Source organism: Camponotus floridanus, unplaced genomic scaffold (genome assembly GCF_003227725.1).
Source record: "Camponotus floridanus strain SB8 unplaced genomic scaffold, Cflo_v7.5 scaffold65, whole genome shotgun sequence".
Classification (NCBI taxonomy): domain Eukaryota; kingdom Metazoa; phylum Arthropoda; class Insecta; order Hymenoptera; family Formicidae; genus Camponotus; species Camponotus floridanus.
This window is the reverse complement of record NW_020229825.1, coordinates 140,049-153,652: the sequence shown is the minus strand read 5'-3', so window position 1 is coordinate 153,652 and position 13,604 is coordinate 140,049. Positions and strand designations below refer to the sequence as shown.

Here is a 13,604-nt window from a genome sequence, read left to right as displayed (position 1 = left end):
CCTGAGAGGGGCCTGCCATTTTTGAGGGAACGCTTTCCCTACGTCGTACACTAGCGGTGCGTACATCTATTTTACGGCGCCTGGGAACTATATGGCCACATCCACTTTTGATGCCGATAAAACAGTCGATTTTGGTTCATGTCCGTGCTACAAATTTATAGACCATAAATACGTCTCGCATATAGACGTAATTAATAATATACTTCGTTAGCGCGATTTCTCTTTTCCATTCAAGCATATATTATAAACATCAATATATGCTATTAATAAAATAAATTTATGTAATATACATTGTTTAGGATATTTTATTTTCGTGATAAGAAATAGAAAAGAGAGAGATAAAACTTATATAAAATTCAGTAAATTAAATTTTATTTGTTAAAAAACAGTCCTAGAAAAAAGATAATTATAGAAGATAATCATTTCCAAGATGATGAAATATCACACGTTTTGAACATTACATTTGATACGCAACATATATATAACTCTTTTAAAATAAATATAATATTGAATATATGGAAACTACATTTTTTTATATTTCTTAATAGTTTATCTTATGGAACATAATTTTAAAGTTAACGAGATTCTTGCAAAAAAAATAAAAAATAATCATATTAACAGCCCAACATTTGTCATTCGAATATTAATTTTCGATTAGATATAATTTTTTTACTTATCTAACAATAAGGAAAACTTATCGGAATTATGTCATGCTTGATGTCATTTTAAACATAAAAATTTCATTAATCTATTTTAATTACTTTCAAAAAGATTAAATAAAATATAAAAATTTTAGTTGTTATTTTCTAGATATTTAAAGTTGTAAATTATTATAAGTAACGAAAAAATTCTCGATATCATAGAAAGCGAGAGCGAGAACGAATAGAGCAAGCGAGATGATGTTTCGTAAAAAGAATTCCGAAATCTCTTACGCGAGATTCCTTTTCTCTATAACATTTCACGAATATATGTCATCTACTATAAAAATTAAAATGCGTTTTATTTGTTTTGAAAATAATTTTAATGAAATAATGAGAATTTTGCGATTAAAATGACATCAAACTCGATATAAATCGGACAGTTAAATGTAAGCAAAATTTTTATTATTAGACTAATTAAAAATTATCCGATTTATATCGTGTTTGGTGTCATTTTAATCGCAAAAATCTCATTAATTCATTAAAATTATTTTCAAACCGATGAAATTAAAAATAAAAATAAAAATAATTTTAATTTTTTTTTATAAGATGTTTACATTTTCGTGAATTGCGAATGAATAGAGGAAGCGAAGAAACCGATTGTAAGAGACTTCGGAACTCTTTGATGATAGGTCATCTCGCTCGCTCTCTATTCATGGTCTTGCTTTCTTTGTCATACTTGACAGTCGTGATAGATAGCTCGGAATGATAAGAGGAGAATCGAGAGTGAGCGAAACAAGAACGAGTGAGATAATAATAGGAGCGAACGAGACAGTAATAGGAGCGAGTAAGAGGAAAATAATAGCGTGCAAGAAAAATCCGATTCTCGAGCTCGAGTCCTCGTTGCTCGTGCTATTTCTATCTCGTTCGCTCTTATTGTTATTTCACTCGTTCTTATTACCTTCTCGCTTCCTCACATATTCTCGCATCACTTTTATACATACATATATACATACATACATACATACATACATATAAAAAATCACATTAATATTAAAATTATTATCATCTATTATGCATCATGAACAATAAAAACTTTGCGAATGGATAGAGAAAGTGAAGAAGCCGATTGTAAAAGACTTCGGAATTCTTTGATGATAGGTCATCTCGCTCGCTCTCGACTCGCGGTTTCGCTGTTGCTCTCGCACTTGACAAATCGTAAAGATAAGCGGACTCGGCTTTCTTGCGAATGTAAACATCTTATAAAATAAAAACTGAAATTCTTATTTTTTATTTTATCGATATGAAAGTAATTTTAATGAATTATTGAGATTTTTGCAATTAAAATGATATCAAACACGATGTAAATCGGATAATTTTTAATTAGTCTAATAATAAAAATTTTGCTTACATTTAACTGTCCGATTTATATCGAGTTTGAGGTCATTTTAATCGCAAAATTCTCATTATTTCATTAAAATTATTTTCAAAACAAATAAAACGCATTTTAATTTTTATAGTAGATGACATATATTCGTGAAATGTTATAGAGAAAGGGAATCTCGCGTAAGAGATTTCGGAACTCTTTTTACGAAACATCATCTCGCTTGCTCTATTCGTTCTCGCTCTCGCTTTCAATGATATCGGGAATTTTTTCGTTACTTATAATAATTTACAACTTTAAATATCTAGAAAATAACAACTAAAATTTTTATATTTTATTTAATCTTTTTGAAAGTAATTAAAATAGATTAATGAAATTTTTATGTTTAAAATGACATAATTCCGATAAGTTTTCCTTATTGTTAGATAAGTAAAAAAATTATATCTAATCGAAAATTAATATTCGAATGACAAATGTTGGGCTGTTAATATGATTATTTTTTATTTTTTTTGCAAGAAAACTTGCATTAACTGCTCATTAACTTTAAAATTATGTTCTATAAGAAAAACTATTAAGAAATATAAAAAAATGTAGTTTCCATATATTCAATATTATATTTATTTTAAAAGAGTTATATATATGTTGCGTATCAAATGTAATGTTCAAAACGTGTGATTTCATCATCTTGGAAATGGTCTATAATTATCTTTTTTCTAGGACTGTTTTTTAACAAATAAAATTTAATTTACTGAATTTTATATAAGTTTTATCTCTCTCTTTTCTATTTCTTATCACGAAAATAAAATATCCTAAACAATGTATATTACATAAATTTATTTTATTAATAGCATATATTGATGTTTATAATATATGCTTGAACGGAAAAGAGAAATCGTGCTAACGAAGTATATTATTAATTACGTCTATATGCGAGACGTATTTATGGTCTATAAATTTGTAGCACGGACATGAACCAAAATCGATTGTTTTGTCGGCACCAAAAGTGGATGTGGCCATGTAGTTCCCAGGCGCCGTAAAATAGATGTACGCACCGCTAATGTACGACGTAGGGAAAGCGTTCCCTCAAAAATGGCAGCGTGGCCCCTCTCAGGCTTCTCTCTAACGCTAATAAACTAAAAACATTATTTAACCAATGGATTAACCATGGAATAACAATAGGTTTGTTCGCGTCGCATGCCCCAACATACTCCTACTCACTCCAATACGCTCCAATACGTTCGCGTCACCGAAACTAATATGGCGACTAGGGCCGGTATTCATAGTCCGATCTTGTATTTGAGATCGTCTTAAGTTCGAGCTTGAAATGCTACGCAGCTATTTGATTGGTTGAATGAGGTCTTAAGTCCTCGGACCAGACTTAACCCTGCTGGAAATGTTTGATAGGAGTCAATTAAAGTCGATAAAATTTTATCGATTTTAATTATTCTTCTTCCTCGCCTATTTGTATCGACCTTGAGCTCTCATCTTTCTTACCACGTGTTTCTCCTTTCTTGGAATTAAGAAATGAGTGGTTCGTTAATTTGTCTTCTTCGACCATACCTGAGGAAGTACAACTCCTATTACAATTGGGAGAAAAATTTTGTTTACCGGTTATTCACAAGGAAAGAACTATTGATGATTTATTAAAAAATGTGGAGTATAATATCAACAAGCTGCCCACGGAGGTTCGCACGACGGTAAGAAACAGATCTTTTCCTATAATAAATAGTTTTCACAATTCCATTCCACATAAGTCTCCTTTTGATATATTTATTCTGAAGTCTTTTAACGCTGCCAAAAAATTCACAAGAGACAACCTGATATTTTGTGTACTAGAGCCGATAAAGGCAATATAACAATCGCGTTGAATAAGGACGACTATCTCTCTAATATGACGGCTTTGTTAGCTGATACAAATACGTATAGGGTAGTGAATAAGAGCCCGATTAATAAATTAATTAGCAGTCTGCATGATCTCTTAGCGAGGTGGAGAGCACACGATTATATCTCCATTGCGAAATATAGATCTTTAAATTGTACAGATGGTGTTTTACCGAGAGCTTATGGGCTGCTGAAAATTCACAAGAAAAATAATCGTTGCGTATAATAGTCTCATCTAAGAACACACCGCTCTATGGTCTCGCCAAGTTTTTACATGACATTATTTATAAATCTATTCCACGACCAGACAGTCAAATTATTAACAGTGCTCAAGTGATGGATAGACTAAATGGTAGACGTATTGATGACAACATAAAATTGATCTCGTTAGATGTCATCTCATTATTCACGAATATACCGTTGGCGACTGATAATCTGTTGAATAGATGTGACTATATAGGAAATAATTGTCAGAGACCTCGTGATGAATTTCTAACGGCAGTTCGCCTCGTTTTGAACTCTACATTTTTTATGTTCAACGGCATTTGCTATCAACAAACATTTGGCACGCCCATGGGCTCTTCTCTTTCGCCGATTATCGCTGAGATCACGCTCCAAGATTTGGAGTCAAGGGCCATCGCGACTCTACCAGTGGATCTCCCATTTTATTTTAGATACGTTGACGACGTCGTGTTGGCGGCTCCCTCCTCAATGCTTAGTACCATTCTGGACACTTTCAACTCGTTCCACACAAGGTGCAGTTTACTATGGAGGAGGGTGTCGATAATCGTTTGAATTTCCTTGACGTCACTATCATTTTAGAGTATGGATTGATTCATTTTAATTGGTTTCATAAACCGACTTTCTCGGGGAGATACCTCCATTTTGAGTCGCGACACCCCCTTTGCCAAAAGAAGGGTACGATAATTGGTCTAACTGATAAAGTTTTCTGGCTTTCTCATCCAAAATTTCATAAAAAGAATTTTGAATTTGTTATCAACATTCTGTTGAATAATGGATATCCTCTTTCTTTTATTTTCCACACAATTGTTGACCGACTTAATATTTTATTACCTAGATTTAACAATAGACTTAATGATGCTTTGACTGTAGATAGAAATGTGAGTGACAATGTTAATAAAGGAGGGAGGATCTCATATTTTAATGTTCCAATGTTAGGAACATATCTGAGCGTTTCCGACATTGTGTCAGAGATCTGGATGTCAAACTTTCCTACACTGGAATAAATAATTTGCGCCAGTTTATTAAAGTCGGCAAAAATAAGTTGGAGAAAGACTCACGCAATATAGTTTATAAGATTAACTGCATGGATTGCGACTCTTCTTACGTAGGACAAACGGGACGCTTATTAAGGACGAGGATTAAAGAACGAGGATAAAAGGAACTTTACGTCCGTCATTGCCGAGCACAGAGCGCTAGATCATACGTTTGATTTTGACGACATTAAGGTTTTGGATGAAGAAACATTTTTAGGAAAGAAATTAATATCGGAGATGATCTGTATTAAGCGTCAAAGAAATGCGTTGAATCTCCATAGTGATACGTTAAAATTGAATACTTCGTGTTTATCGATAATTGAAAACATATCTAAAATTTAATAGTTTGTTTGTTTGTTAGGACTGCTCTTGTCCTCAGTGTATACGGATTGTTTTTGTCGATCACATTGTGACGTCATTTTATCGTTAGCATTCGAATCTTTTGCCTAGTCGGCTATGTGCGTGCTGAGTGTTCGTGCCTGTTTCTGTTTCGTCTTCTCGATTCCGAATGAGTTGCCTTTGTCTAATTTTGATTTTCTTATATAAGGCTTTATATCTATATCGTGTACATTTATTTTGTTAGCGCATCGCTCTTTGCGCCTTGCACCGCTTAAAGGGCTACTTGCATTTGGCTTCCTTCGAGTCGACTTGCCTTGACAAGTTCACGTCGCTCTCTAAGACTATGCACGTATGATGACTATATTTTTCCTCTTTTATCTATTAATGACTGCGTTTTTAATGTTATCTTATTTGGTTCTTTTTTGTCTTATCAGAATCACTGAAGAAGGCTCGAACTGAGTCCGAAACGTTTGATGTTAATAAAGAAGAAAGATCGTTTAATGTGATCGTTTTCATGGATTATTTTTTTCAAAAACACGCCTTACAACTGCGTTGGCTCTTTATGGCCTATTACTATATTTTATTTTAACTTTTTAATTATTCTTTATAGATTTAATTAACTTTGTGAATGTGGTCGATTAAATATTTATCGTTTTTAATAATTTTGTATGCGCAATGCATTTGAATACTCACTGTGTATATAAATTTCTATCGTATTAAATATACTTTTATACACATTCTTTTTTAATATACTTTAAGTAGAATCTGTGCGATAGAATTTTATTGAACTTTATTAATTTGAATGTACACTAAAATCAAACCATTTTAATCTGTAAAATAAGTATTTAAGGTGAATCGCATTTTATCGTTTTTGACGGATTCATTTATTTATATACGCAATGCATTTGAATACTTACTGTGTACATTAATTTGTATCGTATTGAATATACTTTTATACACATCCTTTTTTTAATATATGTACTTTAAGTGGAATCTGAATGATAGAATTTTATTGAACTTTATTGATTTGAATGTACACTAAAATTAAACCATTTTATTCCATAAAATAATTAATTAAGGTGAATCGCATTTTATCGTTTTTGACGGATTCATTTACTTATATGCGCAATACATTTGAATACTTACTGTGTATATTAATTTCTATCGTATTGAATATACTTTTATACACATCCTTTTTTTAATATACTTTAAGTAGAATCTGTATGATAGAATTTCATTGAACTTTATTGATTTGAATGTACACTAAAATTAAACCATTTTATTCCATAAAATAATTAATTAAAGTGAATCGCATTTTATCGTTTTTGATGAATTCATTTATATTATGGATTCACTTATATGCGTAATACATTTGAATACTTACTGTGTATATTAATTTCTATCATATTGAATATACTTTTATACACATTATTTTTAAATATACTTTAAGTAGAATCTGCGCAATAGAATTTTATTGCATTCTATCGATTTTAGTATATACTAAAATCAATCCATTTTATTTCGTAAAATAATTAATTAAGGTGAATCGCATTTTATCGTTTTTTGTGGAATTATTTTCTTATATGCGCAATCTATTTATACTTATTATGTATATGGATTTCTATTATATTTAATAGACCTTCATATACATTTTTATATATATATTTGAATTGGAATTGATGGAATTAAAATGCAGAGGTTAAATTTTGAATTAATAAAGCAGCACTTTATTGAATGAAAAACTAAGTCGAATGTCGAATTTATACAAAAAACTTAAAAGTAAATGGTATATAGAGTATATCTAGTGATCAATAACAGAAGGCTAACAATAAGTGCGACTAGTCGATACGAATTATAGACACGGACAACGGCAACACTTTACTAAAGTGTACAAAGCATATTGGCGCATACATACGCACTGACAGGAATTTGTGCGATAGAATTGTATTTTATTGTAATGATTTCAATGCACATAATATTCAACAATTTTCATCTGTAAAATAACCAACTCGAAAAAATCGAATTTTATCGATTTTAATTGATCGATGCACATAAGTAAACAAATACAATTTAATGCTTATTATGCATATCACTTTCTATCGCATTTAATAATTGTTATATAAATCATTTATAAATATATTGTAAATGTATTATTAATACATCAATAAAAAGAAGGAAGTAAATAAACTTACATAATTATAAATGTTTTTATAACCATTATAATACAACAAATATTTTTTTATTTGTAAAGTACAATTACAGATAAGTGATGTCGCAATTTTTATTGAATTTCGAATGTATTACAAAATATACTTAAGTATCTACCTGATTTGGCATTTACTAGAGCAACCTTTTCCTGCACATTTTCTATCGAATTTACAAAAGTGTTTTCTGTATCTTCAGTTTTTATCAAGAGTATGTGGCTTACACCTTCAAAAGGAAAATTTTCATATGTATTTAATTTTGATAGATGTAAATAACATTTTTTTTCATGTTCGATAATATTGTGTATGCGACAAAACTGTCCTGTTTTTAACAAAACAACTGTATCATCAGTTTTCTTTGCCCGAATGTAGTCAATACTATAATACATACTGCCTTTATATATACATTTATTATATGTTAAACAATTACCGAGTGGAGTAATATTTATAATTTTTCCACAATAAGTCACATTATCGCTACAAAAATATGTTTGTAATTTTTTTGAAATAAATACATTTTCACAAAATTATAACGCGTTAACAGAGTTGGACAACAATTTTGTATTTCTTAACTTAAAAATCAAGGATCTTAAATATTTACGTGATATTTGCTTATCCATTTCTTTTGAACCAGAGACATTTTCTTTTAAATTTTTAATATTGCTTTCAAATGGAAAAGCTGAGTTTGCATGAAGATGACCAGTTTTTCGAGCGGATTTTACGGCATGTAAAAGTATATGTAAGTTAAATGTCATTGACTCTTGTCCATACATCATTTCGTAATTACAAACAAATTTTATTATATCTCTTTCGCATGTATTCAATTCGTCGGCTGTTATTTCTGTTTTTAGTAAAATGTATGCACATTTTACCAACAAAGCGTAATGTTTAAGTGTATCTTTGTGCAAAATGTTTTTTAAACAGGACAAACTAAAGTATAATAACCATGATTTTAATTCTGATGCTTTTGGTCTTATGGATCCATTTATAATTTCACTACACGGAAGTCTGTGTATGTTATGTGTTGGCCTAATATTTAAATACCGTGTTTCTATACATTCCATGTTTTTTTTATTCAATTTATACATAGATTTTCCCGTCTTCCACTCATTTAATATTTGAAACGTGACCCCCCAAGAAGCAAACTATGCATATATTCGTACGAAAATGACCATATCATGTCAAAATTAGAAAGATCCTCAAAGACACTCGTTCCTTTTACTCCTCTCACAATATTTCCACAGTTCAAAGCATTTTTCACATCTTTTATATGGCTTTCGTGCGTTCTGTCAATGCTATCTTGATTGAATACATATCGGATTCCGCGAACACTATGGATGTATTCATCACGTTGGTAACAATAGCTACATCTATTATAACCATTGAATAATATTCGATTTTGTATAATAGGGCGACATACGGAGTCAACAATACAATTATGGATGGAAAATCGCAAATAAATTTTTTTTATCATTCATTTGAATAAATAATTCTGCGTTATTTAATTATTTTATTTATTATGGTGCTTTTTAAAAATAAATTTAATAAAGATGGTTTTGGCTCTTTTATCACCGATAGTATCCCACTTAAAAGTATAAATTTATATCTTTCATTGTATGGTAAATCATTTAACATCAATTGACAGGGCCAAATCCTTTTTTGCCACTTTTTGTTAAGGGAGCAATTTTATAATATTGTACACAAGTATACAAATAACTTTTTACAATATTAAGAGATTACTAGAATACGCAAGAGATTATAAATATAAAACTGGTAAGCACTCACTAAATGTTACTTTAAATAAATTCTTAAAACTTTTCATTAAAATATTTAAAATATAATGAACAAAAAATATGATTTAAAGCTTTAAAAAATAATGTTTAGTTAAAGTATTATAAAAAGTAGTCATAGTTATCATAGCTAAGATATAATAAGTTGTTTGATATGTATGTGTGCGCTAGTTATGTCTTTGTATGTTGGGCAGTAATGCCCACGTAAAGTTAGATAGCGCGCTGGCCGCACTGTTGGGTTAGCTCAGCTCGCACTGGCAGAACGTTATCGTGAGCGTTCAAGGCTGGATGCTTGCTGTTTCTCTATGTTAGTCTTTACTGTGTATACAATGGCTTAGGATAGCAAGATAGTTTGACATTAATAAACTAAAATATTGTGTTCTGTACAAATTGTGAATTTATATTTATTGATATTAACCCGTGCACCCCCAAATGCAATAATTTAACAGAAATCGATAGGAATCGATAAAAATCTAGTGGACTCCAATCGTTGTAAATATAATTTGAATAGCCTTTTTATTAAAATCGATTAGAAATTAAAAGTCAATAGAAATGGATTATTGTTGATAAAATTTTATTTGATTCTAATCGACGAAAGTGTAATTTTAATAAACTATTTATTAAAATCAATTAAAATACATATAGTCCATAAAAATCGATTAAAATTAATTGTTTCATTTTATTGCGATTTACAGCAATAGGGATAGAAATTTTTTTTATTGATTTCAATCGATTTCTATAGAACTTTTTTACTAAAATGATAAAAGTCAATTTAAAAAATCTGTCACTTTTAATCTACTTTAATGGCATATACATTTAATTGCTTTTAATGAACTTTACAAAGATTCGTTAATACTTTTCTATTGTAAAAAGTAGGTGAAAGATTCACACTTAAAAACGATTAAATTTTTTTTTATCGATTTCTATCAAACATTTCCAGCAGGGAAGACTATCTTAAATATAAGATCGGACTATGAATACCGACCTAGGTGTTCGCGTTACGATAGAACATACTCTAAGGCGCAATTAGGAGCATGCTCCATGTGCCTCACCCAGACATATAGAATAGACCGGCTCCTACCGTAGGAGAGAGATGATTCTGGGTATCTCTGTCCTTCTTTTTTGTCTCGTGGTGGGGACACTGTAGGAGTTGAGGGGAAAGCAGTATGCATGCTTGCTTCGTTTTCACTCATCCCATCAGTATTCCCACCACGAGACAAAAGAGAAGGACAGAGATACCCGGAATCATCTCTCTATCCTTTAGATCTTTCAAGACTGCCTCCTACGGTAGGGGCCGGTCTATTCTAATATGTCTATGGCCTCACCTTCGATGATGGTGCAGTTGGGGAAAATGTGCGCGCATATATAAAATATAAATTAATAGATAAATATAAAATATGAATTAATAGACAAATTCTTTAAACGAAAATGCATAACAAATTCTCTATCTGTATATATTGGCACTGTATGTTCAACATAGTCGGTTATGTATGTTCTAGGTATTCGTCGGACGAATCCTTCATTTCAATAATTGCGCTAACAGCAATATCTGCAAATATAAATTATATAAAATTCAATAAAAATGCACAAACTAAAAAAAAGGCGAATTTAAAATAAAACCAATCTTTAGAAATTATATTAACACAAGATTAGAACGCTACATCTTCTTAATACTTACTTTGTATTTTGTCATCGTTTTCATTTTCAAAATTATTAATAGCCAAGGGTAATAGATTTTGTTTTAAATTCATCATTAATATTATCAATTATAATATTATTAAGTATAATATTGAAATCAGTAAAAGTATCAAGATGTTGTCAGTTAGGATCTCTAGTTGTCAGTAATGTGTGATTGGTTGGAAGCAAAAAAAGAAGGGAAAGTGCCTCAAGTCCGTTCGTGTCATCAAACGTTGGTGCTGTCACGTCTCAGTGACTTACTTTTTCCCTAGATACCTCGGCTCTAGAGTAAAGTGCGCTCTCTTTATTTTCAAGGCAACCTGCTTACACCGGCTATACCTTGGGGATGCCAAGAGCGAGGATCTGACTTGTCGATAACGGAAAAATGAGAAAGCCGCGAAACTTTATGATAGGATAAATTGATTGAATAAGATGAGATTATTTAACATATATACGTGTGTAATAAGTATCTATTAGAATGGAATTTCAAAATTCTCTATTAATTCCATTAGTTGATCGATATCAATATCACCTGCGATATATTGATCTATGAATTCTAATAATATTTCAAGGATTTGAGCTTGCTCATTGGCTGTTAGGGTGAAAATCTTTATCATTGCACAAAGGTTTCATTGGAGAGTCTGTAAATAGTTCTCTATTTCACACTGGTTTTCCGGTAACTGAGATTTTAATTGAGTTATTAGATCCGCTGGTTCGGAGGAAGGGCTTCCAATAATATCTTTATATTTGAGAATTTCTAAGTAATAGTTGTAAAAAGAATCGAATTCTACGTTTGTAGTAATTGGTTGACAAAGTTTCTGGGGAGTAAAGTTTTCTGGTAAATAAAAGAGAAATTTAGCTTTGATCTTTAGAGCGGATATAAAACTTTCAGGAAGGAAAACCCTTCTATCTGATTTGACGTAATTAAGGTTTGAGTTTGCTTTTAATCTTTATTTCGACGGAATCGGGAGATATCGCGATATTCACGGATTATTTTACCAGCTCTATGCTTTTTCTTCCTAGATTTCAATTGCGTATTCACTATTTAAGGAATTGATTGAGGAAATTAATGTGTATTTATTTTATTATTATTATTATTATCTGGGTTAGCGTCAGCTCAAGTTATTAACCTGTGCAATTAATTTTTGCGATTTTAGTTTAACTGAAACGTCAATAAATTATAAAGATATGGATGTCTTCGGCATGACAGAGGATGCCCGGAGACGACGGGACTTTTAAGGCGGAGTAACGTTATGATAACGGAGTTTGCATAAAGGTAAGGAAATTAGGATGCATCCGGCATGACAGAGGATGCCCGGAAGCGACAGAAAAAGGGAGAAAGCACAAGAAGATTTTCAGGCGGCACCGAGAAGATGCTGTATCCTTGTATAAGGAAAGACGTTTGAGTTGATAGCAGTAGATTATATAATTTCAAATTTCGTTTATATATTCCGTGAAGCGCCGGTTAACGAATTAATTTAGGAAGTTGGATGCCTCCGGCATGACAGTGGATGCCCGGAGACGATGGAAATCTGGGGTCGGCTAAAACTAGTAATGAATCTTTTTGGAGTAAAAATAGGAGAGTGCAGAAGTCTCCGGCATGACAGAGGATGCCTGGAGAGATCTTAAGGGAAGGAGGCACTCGACGCTTAACGGATGAGAGCTATATAATTTTAATTAATAATTATCTTGACGCTTGCCAGAATAAAATGATAAGTTATTGCAATTTTTATGTTGATTAGGAAAGGAATACTATCAGCAGCATGCCAGTGCTTGACAGTATTATTTATTTATTTATTTAATTCTTGATATCTTGTTTCAGGAAGTGTAGTGAATGCAAGGAAGGTGAACGAATAATTGAGTTTGAAAACGAGAGAATAAAATAAAGGAATAGAATAATATAAAGGAATCTGGTACTTACCCCTCAGAGGTGGATTTCTGCTGATTGTAGTCGCCTTTGTATATGCGAGATCTGAGTCTCTCTAAAAATTGAGACGGTAAATATGCACTATTATAATTCTTTTATTTGAATTTGACCGAATGATATAGTAAATTGATACAAAAGTATAGTTTAGTTATTACGAATAGCAAGAATATAAAAGTAATAGCGACGAAATAATACTGACAAAAGCGACTAACAGCAAGTCTTTTCTACTGAATAATTATTACTACTGTTTTCCCATTATTACTGTTCGCTCGCGCCCGAAATCCGGAGATTATATACTAGTAATTCCTTTGTTCCTTGCATGATCTTTTGTTAAAGGAATTCTCGAGTAAGGTGATCTCTTCATCGGACCACGTCGTACTCGGAAGCACCACCGAATTTCTTATTAATTGTTTAGACATAGATATCTTTTTCATCGAAGCGCGGCGGTGATCAAAGGGTAATGCGTGAATTTCATCGGAGGTGTCGA

The 13,604-nt window shown here is 31.3% G+C and overlaps 1 pseudogene; it reads right to left on the bottom strand.

Moving 5' to 3' along the window:
- Window positions 1-7,498: 7,498 nt before the first annotated feature.
- On the bottom strand, window positions 7,499-9,421 carry LOC112639445 (annotated as a pseudogene).
- Between the last annotated feature and the right edge of the window lie 4,183 nt (window positions 9,422-13,604).